Source organism: Plecotus auritus (assembly GCF_963455305.1).
Source record: "Plecotus auritus genome assembly, chromosome: X".
Lineage (NCBI taxonomy): Eukaryota > Metazoa > Chordata > Mammalia > Chiroptera > Vespertilionidae > Plecotus > Plecotus auritus.
This window is the reverse complement of record NC_137784.1, coordinates 109154714-109166267: the sequence shown is the minus strand read 5'-3', so window position 1 is coordinate 109166267 and position 11554 is coordinate 109154714. Positions and strand designations below refer to the sequence as shown.

At 43.6% G+C, this 11554-nt stretch overlaps 1 pseudogene across 1 annotated transcript; it reads right to left on the bottom strand.

Annotated features, from left to right (window-relative positions):
- Positions 1–614: 614 nt before the first annotated feature.
- LOC308239685 (nuclear prelamin A recognition factor-like) lies at positions 615–1943 on the bottom strand (annotated as a pseudogene). The gene has a single exon. The product of its transcript is annotated as a nuclear prelamin A recognition factor-like (transcript).
- Positions 1944–11554: the final 9611 nt, after the last annotated feature.

Below are 11554 nucleotides of genomic sequence, written 5' to 3'. Positions count from 1 at the left end.
AAGGGCACGGAGGGGGCCTCCATTCCAGTGCCCCCTGATTCCCAGCGACAGGACCTGGTCTCAGGATGGTGGCCACAGCTGCAGAACATAGATCTGTTTCAAGAAAAGTTGAGAATGCAGACTTTCGTATGAGCCCCTATTCCAAAAGGTGGCAGTTTATTCAAATGTGGCAAAGACACCTTCAAGAGTAACATAAGTGGGTAAAGTCAGGGCCAAACTGGGCCATTTCCTCATCCAATCTCTCTAAGGCGCGTGGACAGAACCAAGTCTCAGCTGTTCGCAGGACACTTCTGGGTTTTTTTTTAAGCCTAAAGGACAGTAGTCTGTCTCCATTCTTGTTATTTGGGATTTTTTCACCATCGGATAAAAGGATGCGTACATTGGGGCAATCCTCTTGAGATATAATATTCCAGTTGCACCCATGTGACCACGACAGTGCCCCTCAGAGGGAGGGAGCCAACAGATGGGCAGCAGGGAATTCTGAAAACCAAAGAGATGACAGAGATCCTAAGCCTTTCATTCACTTGTCTGACACCCCTCTTCAGGCGGCCTGCAGGCCGGGCGTCTGCTGGACCTTTACCACTTGCTGTCCTGGCAGGCTGCCCTGAGCCCTGCTAGGCGGTGTGCAGGGCCACCTGGGCCCAGGGGGAGTCGCCTCCCCGTCCCAGCCACTCCTGGTACAGCTCCTGCACATGGGTGCTGGTCTCTGGGGGTCACACCGGGATGGCAGCGTAGATGCCTTCCATCTGCCGCAGCAGTGCCCTGTCTGAACACCCGTCGTCCGCCTGGGCCTGACCCCTGCCGCTTAGGCATCCCCGGTGCAGGCCAGGACCTCCACGAAGTGGCAGGGGAACTTGCCCCTCTACAGCTTCAGGACCATCCAGCTTTCTGGATGTTCCGAAAGCCGTAAGCAGCCTCAAAGTGTAGCAGAGCCTCTCCATCCCTTTCAAGGGTGACCTCCTGGAAGCCTTTGTTCCTCAGGGTGCGGTAGGTGAGCACTCCCACGTTCTCGTTGAACAGCTCCTTGGCCATGTGCCTGAAGATGTGTTCCAGGTACCCATCTGGGCTGGCACCGTCTTGGAGCCTCACCTCCTTCTCCTTCATGTCTCCAAACAGAGTGTCCACGGCGGCGTCATTCAAGGCGAGGTCACTTTGCTCCATTATCTGGACAATTTCACCTGAGGTTAACATGCAGTCAGCACCCTGGGAACTATGTAAATCTGTGGGAACATCTTCTCAAAGGGCCTCCAGTTTCTTGTCATAACACGGGGCCACAATGACGTGGAAAATCTTGTCTGGGGACAGGTTCTGCCGTCTGGTGAAATAATCCTTCACCAGAGAGCCCATGATCTGCTGGGGAGACTTGGCCGTGCAGAGGTGGGGGTGATGGGGTGACCCAGCACACGCTCTGCATATCAGACCCAGCCGGGGCAGGCAGAGGTCAGCATGGGTAGCTGGGGCTCTTCCTCACGGTGCTGCCAGTACCGACACACAAATTCCTTCTGACTCTCCAGGATGCTGAAGTCCACAGCTATCTTCATGTCAAAGACAGTGCGCCCCAAGGCTTTTGAGAAAGCTGCAGAGTCTTCTGGATGCATCAGTGACACTGAGGTTGAATTTAGCAGCAAAATACGGCAGAGAGTAAGGACACAGGGACACTGCAAGCACCTTGTGCTGTGAGGTATCACATTTCTTATTAAGGTTCAGAACATGGAAGAAGTCCGTGGTGTTCTGTTGAGAAACTTGGACTCCTTCCTCTGCAGTCACACAACTGTCACACACCAGGCAGTCACTCAGAAATATCTTGGCATCGGCCAACTTATGGAATTCTCCCTTCTCTCCGTTCTCCTGAGCCCGACTCCGGACATTGATTGCGGCATTCTCTTTGTCATCGATTTTTGGTTCTTACTACATTCCTTCCGTGTGCAGTGATCACACTTCATCTGGAGCGGGGGCCGGCTCGAGTGACCTGGAGGAAGCACAGGGAGAGCAGTCAGTCACCGCTGGTCACCCCTGGTGCTGCTGGCAGTATCCTTTCTTCCTTGTGGAGCATCTAGGGAGGGGAAGTGGCCGCAGTGCCCGAGGCCGAGTTCCAGGAGGCCAGCAGTGCTGTCGGGATCATGCCGGAGGCACTGGTCTGTTGGTGCCTGGCCTGTCCTCTGGAGATTGAACCTACAGGACTACTAAGGAAGCTATTCCCCAGTCCCCCCCCCCGCCCCCCCCCCCCCCGCCTCCACCACCGATTGATTGGAGTCTGAAGGCCAGGAGGAGGGACCCAAGAGGCCTGCCTTCTAGCTGCTCGCCAGTCCCCGCACCACTCACTCCCGGTTCCCTGTTAACCATCCCCTGATCAATTGGGGCCTGCGGGCTGGTGGAGGGACCAAGTGGTCTGCCTTCTGCCTGCTCTCCAGTCACTGCTGCCACAGATTCATTGGAGCCTGAGGGACCCTGGTTCCCCCATTAGCCATCCCATGATCAATGGAGGCTGAGGACCAGGGGATGGACTGGTCGTCTGTTCCCTGGCTCTTTATATATATAAATAGAATCTGCTGCATGTATCTTCTTGCAAACTGCTGTTACTGCTTAAGATTGTTTTTTAAACTGTATGTGTTGATACAGATAGATCTAGTTCATTCATTATAAGCCACAGATACATTATTTCAACATTTTCACTTTCATACAGAGTGCTGTAATAAACATCCTCATGTATGGTTTTATATTCACACATACAAGAATTTATTATGGTAGGCATATAAATTGCTGGTTTGAAGAATATTTTGGTTATTATACCAAACCACCCTATACTTAGTGGCTTAAAACAGTAGCTATCATGTATTTTTACTCATGAATCTATAATTTGGGTGGAAATGTTCATTTCTACTACACAGTATCAACTGGATGATACTGAAATTTAAGCTACTGAAACTAGTTATCACTTCCAAAACAAATCTTTTTCATTATTGGCAAAGTGGTGTTGGGTGTCAGCTGGGAGCTCAGCTAGCACTATCAGCTAGAGATCTCAGTTCCAGCTATATGTTACTTTCCATGTGACTGCTTAGATTTCCTCCCAGGATGGTAGATAGAGTCCAAAAAGTCCCAGACAGAAGATCAAGGTTTCTTCTGATCTTGTGACTAAAGTCCTAGAACATCACATCCATTATATTCCATTATTCCAAGCAAGTCATGAAAGCCAGCCCATATTCAATGGGATGAGTGACAAAAAATTTGCAACCATTTAAAATCTACCACATCCCCCCTCTAAATTATTCATATTTTTCATACATGCAAAATACACTCAACCCCTCAAAAAAGCCTCCAGAAATCTCAGCCTATTTTGAAATCAGTTTCAGTTTTCAGGACCAGGATTTCATCAGCTAAATCAGGTATAGGTGGAGATAAGGCTCTTTCAGTGAAGTTCCTTGAGTATAGATCATCTAGATCTGAAGACCTGTGAAACAAAGAAATAAGCCATGTACCTCTACATTCCCAACATATAATAGTGAAATAGAAATATGATAACGAAGGTGGACATTCCCATTCACAAAGGAGGGGAGCAGACATATAATAGTCCATAGCAATTCTGAAATCCAGCTGGGCATGTATCACTAGGTTTTGTTTTGTTGTGTTTGTGTTTTTTTAAATTAGGGTCCAGTTCTGCTCTCTGAGAATAATTGTCCATAGCTATTGGCTCCACCTTCTGCATCATCCTTCCTTATATAAAAAAATAGCCCATGGACAGGCAGAGCTTCCAGAATGGTGATATGAGAAGTTCAATGAATTTTTCTGCAGTGAAATAACCATTTAAGCATTGGACAATTATTTTAAAAAACATTTAAAATCTCTGGAAATAGTCTTAATGACATACAGCAAATTAAGAAGCAGTTATCCAAGAAAATCTTTGAAATCTCAGTAAGAATAGTGAGAGTCTGTGGTATCTGAGCCACAACTTGCTCCCATGACCAACCCCATAGCTCTATACAACGAAATATCTACTCAGGACTGGTGTGGACAGGAAGACAAGTGCTCCCTTTCCCCACAATTCCTAGTCTAGGGTCTCAGTTTCACCCTGAGAGGGGAAGGAAGGCTGCTAGTGTTGCAGATAAGTTGCCAGGTGGCACGGGAGAATTAATCAGCTAGGCATTCAGGGAATATTCAGAAAAATAACCTTTATTGCAGATTGCACTAGTGCCATGACTCAGGGGAGTCAGTCTCCAGATCCTGAGTGATGAATATGGACAAAGCTTTCCCTTTATACCCTTTAGTTCTTTGCCCCACAAATATGGATCAAGCTTCCGGACCCTTGGTGGGCTTTGCAGCACCCCTCCCCCACCCCGGTGTGTTGGGATGGGAGAAGTGAGACCACACCCAGAGGCCTGCCAGCACTGGCGCCAGCCCCTCCGGGGATTGTATATGGTTCATTGTTCATGGTCTCTGTAAAATGGGAATATTCCAGGAAACAGGTTCTGCAAGGTAGGACAGGCATCACAGATAAGAATGGAGTTTGATAAGAATGGAGTTTATCGGCAAGCAAGAGTGTACATTTATCAGCAAGCAAGGGTGTACGTCAAAAGGCAGGTTACTGGCACAGATTCAGATAGCTAGACCCCCAAATGTCTTATTTTCCCCTTCACTAGTATTGTTCTTCCTCTCCAGCCCTATGTTGCAGAAGCTCTATTCTAAAGAGGTGAGTCTGAGAGGACTGAAACTCCCTTTCCGCTTTCATCTCTCATTCATAGTACAAGGGCTCTGCCAGAAGAAAGACAGGCTGAGCCCAGCTCATTCATAAGATAGAGATTCCACTCTGGCAGTGCAAACTACCATCATCCCCAGTACCCATTGGTAAACAAGAGTGTCACTTCAGAAGAAACAGGCCATTCCAATACAGTTGTGCAGAGGTTCAGCCCAGGGGGAGATAAGCTGGTCATAAGTACTAAGAGCTTGGCATCTTTGCCCAAGAGGACGGACTTTATTTAAAAGGGCATCATAGAAGTTCATATCTAAGGGCATTGTTAAAACAATGGAGATTTTGCCCTAACTGGTTTGACTCAGTGGATAGAGCGTCAGCCTGTGGATTGAAGGGTCCCAGGTTTGATTCCGGTCAAGGGCATGTACCTTGGTTGCAGGCACATCCTCGGTAAGGGGGTGTGCAGGAGGCAGCTGATCGATATTTCTAACTCTCTATCCCTCTCCCTTCCTCTCTGTAAAAAATCAATAAAATATATTTTAAAAAAAAACAAAACAATGGAGATTTTGGTGGCAAGCATTTAAGAGAGGCTTATAGTTTCATCATAGTAATTGCTAAAATGGCATACCAGTCAGAAAATTAATAGAATTTGAGAAAGAAACAGCCAAGAAGAGCCCGTCCTGGGATCACACTCTCCACACAGCCCTAGATCTCTTTGATGATGTACAGTATTGGCATATTATACTTCTTTAACCATGGTTTACTTTGGTTGTTTGAACATATAACAGCTGCTTTGAAGTGTTTGCCTGTTTTTTATCCATCACTTCACATTCAAAGACACATATTAGTTTGTCCCATTTTCAGTAATGATAATTTGATCACATTTAAGGTAATGAACTCTGCACTGTAACAGTATCTTTTCCCCTTTATAAATAATGGTAAAATTGTCCTAAGATTGACCAGTGAGAGCCCATTTGAGTAAGTTCTTATATACTTTTGCCATGTTCTCCTAGTCTTTGAGCACTTCGTTTCTTTCTGGCACCATAAATTATTCCAGGCTCACCTGTTCTTTTCCCCCAGCCACAGATCTGGAATCAGTTATTTATTCAAGTAACTACGAGAGTGTAGCCCTTTGAGGCCTCTAGTTTTATATATAGGAGTCTCAATTATATCTCCTCCTCTCACACAGGCCAATAGGCTTATCTCCTATCTATAATAATAAAGGCGTAATATGCTAATTAGACCGGACAGCTGAATGACCTTCCGGACATCTTTCTGGATGACCTTCCGGACCAGGCCAGGGCTGTGAGGGCCAAGCTCCTTGCACGAATTTCATGCATCAGGCTTCTAGTACTTATATAAATTCCTAAAAACTCAGGCCCTTGGATTGCCAAGACGAACATTCCCACATGCCAGGCAATCCTTAGGTTCAGCTCACATGCTTTCCACTCAATTTGTTTCCTTTTCAGGCCTAGAAATCTCCCAGAGCATTCTCTTCCTAATTATATACTTAATTATGCTTTTATAACAACATGGATGGATCTTGAAAATATAATGCTAAGCAAAGTAAGTCCGACAGCAAAAATAAACCATATGATTTTACTCATATGTGGGATATAAAACTGAAAACAACAAATGAACAAGACAAACAAAAACTCATAGACACAGATAACAGTATGGTGGTTACCAGACTGTGGGGAAGTAGGAAAGGGTAAAAGAGGTCAAATATATGGTGACAGAAGAAGACTTAACTTTGGGTTGTAAACGCAAAATGCAATATACAGAAGATGTAATATAAACTTGTATACTAGAAACCTATGTAATTTTATTAACCAATGTCACCCCAATAAATTTAATTAAAAATAAATAAAAAATGAAATAATTTATCTAACAATAGGTATTTTATAGTCAGAGAATTTTAAAGCTATGTCATCTGTTAAATCACCTTTATCTCTAATTGTAGCCTTTGGAAGTATTCAGGAACTGAGAAGAAAATCCAGACAGAATCCTTTCTTAGACAACTTCATGGACAATTTTTATGTCCAGGTTGAATCAAAGACTACCAGAGCCCCTTCTCAGTCCCAGACCATTCTCCATATTTCTTTCTTTACAGCAGGCTGTAAGTCCCCAGTTTCCTATCATTTCCTCTCCAAAGTTTCTACCTCTTCTGTTCTCCATAGTTATGGCTATGGAAGGGGTCACAGATTCTTTGGCCTCCCTCTTCCTTGAGGTTCACCTGCATTTAAGGCCTTCTCATTTGGGGGGACTGTATAGCTGATCCTGTGAAGAAACACACAGAGGCTAGCAAACCATGAGAATGGCACACAACTTTTAGCCAGGAGCCTTGTTCTGTTAACCTTCTACATAAGGTCCCTGACACAAGTTTTTCCCAACTCTGAAAACCAGTGGACTAACCTCAAGGAATCAGCTTTGTTTTCAACTCTGGATCGACTCCCTTTGGCCCAACCGTGCCTCTCTTCCTACTCAATGAATGGTAATCTGCTATAGGGGATAGTGGCATTTGAAAAGATTTCATTGATTATGCATAAACATCTGTATGGCAAATTCACCATTCACCAGTAGCTAGTCAGTCATATTAAATTCTGATTTGATTTAAACCAAGAAAAAGATATTCTTCAGAGATCCATTTATATGCCAGAAAACCAGAACCATTGGAACTTCTCCAGCACATTACATTATATTAGGATTTTGCTCTATGTTAGAGGAGAGGTGTATGTGTTCAGATGTGTTGTTGCTAATCCACACTATATATCTAGGTTGTATTAAAATACATATGTCTGTAAGTTAATCTCCCAGAATTTGATTAAATTTTCTTTGACTAGTTTCATGTCACCTCTCCACAGATAAAACTAAATCAAAGAATTTTGACAAGTATTCCCCACCACCATCACACTTGGTGTAAATAGACCATTTCATTTTGGCTCTTGAAACAGTCTCTTTAATGCATCTTCATGTACATAAGCACCATTCTGGGAAAGAAAGGCAAACCATGAAAATAAAATTGGTTAGTCCATGAATTTATGGTTCATATGACCAGAGTCCAAGAGTGAAATGTTCTATAGTCAAAATTCCATAATCAGTAAAAGTCCTGTTCTACTAATCCAGGGATTCCCATCATAGGGTCCATAGCAGACTATTCAGTAGGGCTTTGAACTCCCCCAAAATATATGCTAAATTGTGGGGGATGGAGGCTTACATATTTGTGCATTCTTTTGGAGGGAGTCAATGACTTTAATCATATTTCCCAAGATATTTGGATCTCTTAACAAAATGGTCCTGATAGATCAAGAAAAACAATCTGCCCCTTTCTACAAGGCTTGGTTTGGTCCCCTGAGATTCAAGAGGCTTTCCAAGTGGCTGGAATTCATGAATAAACAGTGGTTGTAAATAGTCTCAGACCTGCCAAATGTTATCCAAATGCATGTCTGGGATAACCAAGATGGCGGCATAGGTAAACACATATACTTGCTGCCTCTCACAACCACATCAAAATTACAACTAAAAGGCAGAACAACTACCACCCAGAACTGCGGGAAAGCTGGCTGAGTGGAAGTTCCACAACTAGAGAGGTGAAGGAAGCGCATTGAGACTGGTAAGAGGTGCAGAGGCGTGGAAAGTGCTGGCACCTGGATGTGCTGCTCTTTTAACCGGGAGGGAGATACAAGCTCCCGCTTGTTCGGAACTCCAGTTCTGGGGCAGACTCTGGGGGACCCAGACACATATGGGGAGAAACTGGACTGTCTGGCATCAGGACATAAATGCGAGGGCGGCTTTCTCTCAGAGGTGCTCGCAGCAATCATTGTTCCTGCATAGGAGCACAGGACTCGGAGACCCAGGGACCTCTCCCATGCAGGGCTAACTGGCAGCCATTGCTGTTTGCTCCGCCCTGGTGATTCCCAGAGACCCCGCCCCACCCAATTTACAACCCCACCCAAGCTGTGCACATTGGCTTTTGCATATGAATGGCCTGTCCTTTCTCCACCTGTCAAACTATAGCTGGGTCAGAGAGCCCCAGAGCTTCCAAAAGAAGGCCCAAGGCCTGGCAGCAGCTGCTGGCCTTGCTTCACAGCTGGACCTCGTCTGGGCACTTCCAAACCCCATACAAAGAGGAGGAATATGTAGATGTCTCTATAGCTCCTGTTGGGCGGCCCCAGACAGTGGCTGACCTTGCACCTCCTTGGAGATCCAAGAGCCAGTGTACCCAGTGCTCAGAGTGAGACCATACCGGATTACAACTCTTCACATTCATAAGAGACACACGAAAGGGGAAGACTTAGTGAACACCAAAGCCCCACTGAAGCAAGGCCTGCTCCATAAGGGTGTCTCCTGTGCAACAGATCTTCCAGTGTAGACACAGCTGGTCATCACAGCCAACTGGCCTGGAGGTCAATTCCTCCCAGTGATACCAACAGAAATCAAGGGTTAACTACAATAAGACTGTGCACACAGCCCACAAAGGGGTACACCAATAGCGTCCACCTCAGGTGACTGGGGAGGCTGAGCCACTGGGCCCTATAGGACACCTACCACACAAGGCCACTCTATCAACCCAAGGAGACTTAGCAGCTACCCAGTACATAGAAACAAACACAGGGAAGCAGCCAAAATATGGAGACAAAGAAACAAGTCACAAATGAAAGAATGGAGGAAAGCAAACTACTGGATATAGAGTTTAAAACCACAGTTATAAGGTTACTCAAGAATCTTCTAGAAACCTCCGAGAAATTTAGTGAGACCCTCGAGGATATGAAAAAGGACCAACTAGAAATTAAGCATATACTGACTGAAATAAAGAATAATATATAGAGATTCAACAGCAGACTAGAGCATCCCAAGAATCAAGTCAAAGATTTGAAATACGAAGAAGCAAAAAAACACCCAACTGGAAAAGCAAAAAGAATCCAAAAATATGAAGATAGTGTAAGGAGCCTCTGGGACAACTTCAAGCATACCAATATTCAAATTATGGGGGTGCCAGAAGAAGAGAGAGAGCAAGATATTGAAAACCTATTTGAAGAGATAATGACAGAAAACTTCCCCTACCTGGTGAAAGAAATAGACTTACAAGTCCAGGAAGCACAGAGAACCCCAAACAAGAGGAATCCAAAGAGGACCACACCAAGACACATCATAATTAAAATGCCAAGGGCAAAAGACAGAGAGAGAATATTAAAAGCAGCAAGAGAAAAACAGTTACCTACAAGGGAGTACCCATACAACTGTCAGCTGATTTCTTAATGGAAACTATGCAGGCCAGACGGGAGTGGCAAGAAATATACTAAGTGATGAATAGCAAGAACCTACAAACAAGATTACTCTACCCAGCAAAGCTATCATTTAGAATTGAAGGTTTGGAGCTTCACAGACAGAAAAAAAAGCTAAAGGAGTTCATCACCACCAAACCAGTATTATATGAAATGCTGGAGGGTATTCTCTAAGAAGAGGAAGAAGAAAAAGGTAAAGATAAAACATTAAGAACAACAAAGTGACAACAAATATATATCTATCAACAAGGGAACCTAAAAATCAAATGAATAAAAAACCTGATGAACAGAACAAACTGATGAATGTAATAGAATCAGGGGCATGGAAAGGGAGCAGACTGACAATTCTCAGGGGGAAGGGGTTGTGGGGGGTGTGCGAAGAGATTGGACAAAGAGCTTACACCTATGGACAAGGTCAGTGGCGGGGGGAAGGCCTGGAGTGGTGTGGGAACTGGGTGGAGGGTAGCTATGGGGGGTGGGGAAGAGGAACATCTGTAATAATCTGAACAATAAGGATTTAAAATTTTAAAAAAATGCCATGTCTGAGTCCTAGGTCCCACAATCACCAAAGTAATTTTTTAAATTAGGTTTATTGAGGTAATATTGGTTAATAATATTATATAAATTTCAGGTGTACAATGTTATAATTTGATATCTGTGTATTCTATTTCCTGCTCACCACCAAAGTCTAGTTTCATTTCATTACCACATATTTTACCTCCTTTACTCAATTCACCCTCCACACACTCTCCTTCCTTTCTGGTAACTACCATTCTATCTTCTGTATCTATGAGTTTGGTTTTGTTTGCTATGTTAGATAATTTGTTACTTTTTTTGTTTTATCTTCCACATATCAGTGAAATCATACATTATTTGTCTTTCCGTGTCTGACTTATTTCACTTCAGACAATATCCTCAAGGTCCATCCATGTTGCTGCAAATAGCCATATTTCATCTTATTTATGGCTGAGCAGTATTCCATTGAATATACAGGATGTCCCAAAAAATTTATACACACTTTAACAGCTGACAGCTCTTTGACAATGAAATATATTTTATTTATTATTATTATTTTTTACAATGAAATGTATTGTAATAAACACTGCCTTTATAATTATTCAAAGTGTGTGTATACATTTTTGGGAATATATATATATATATTCACATCTTTTTTATCTGACCATCTATTGTTGGACACTTAGGTTCTTTCCATGTCTTGGCTATTGTAAATAATGCTGAAATAAACATAAGGGTGCATATATCTTATCAAAAATTATTTTTTTAATTTATTAAGGTATTACATATGTGTCCTTATTCCCCCATTACCCCCCACCTCCCATTCATGCCCCCACCCCCCTGTTGTCTGTGTCCATTGATTAAGCTTACATGCATGCATATAAGTCCTTTGGTTGATCTCTCCCCCTTACCGCCACACTCCCCTGCCTTCCCTGAGGTTTGACGGTCTGATTGATGTTTCTTTGTCTCTGGATCTATTTTTGTTCATCAGTTTATGTTCTTCATTATATTCCACAAATGAGTGCGATCATGTGATATTTATCTTTCTCTGCCTAGCTTATTTCACTTA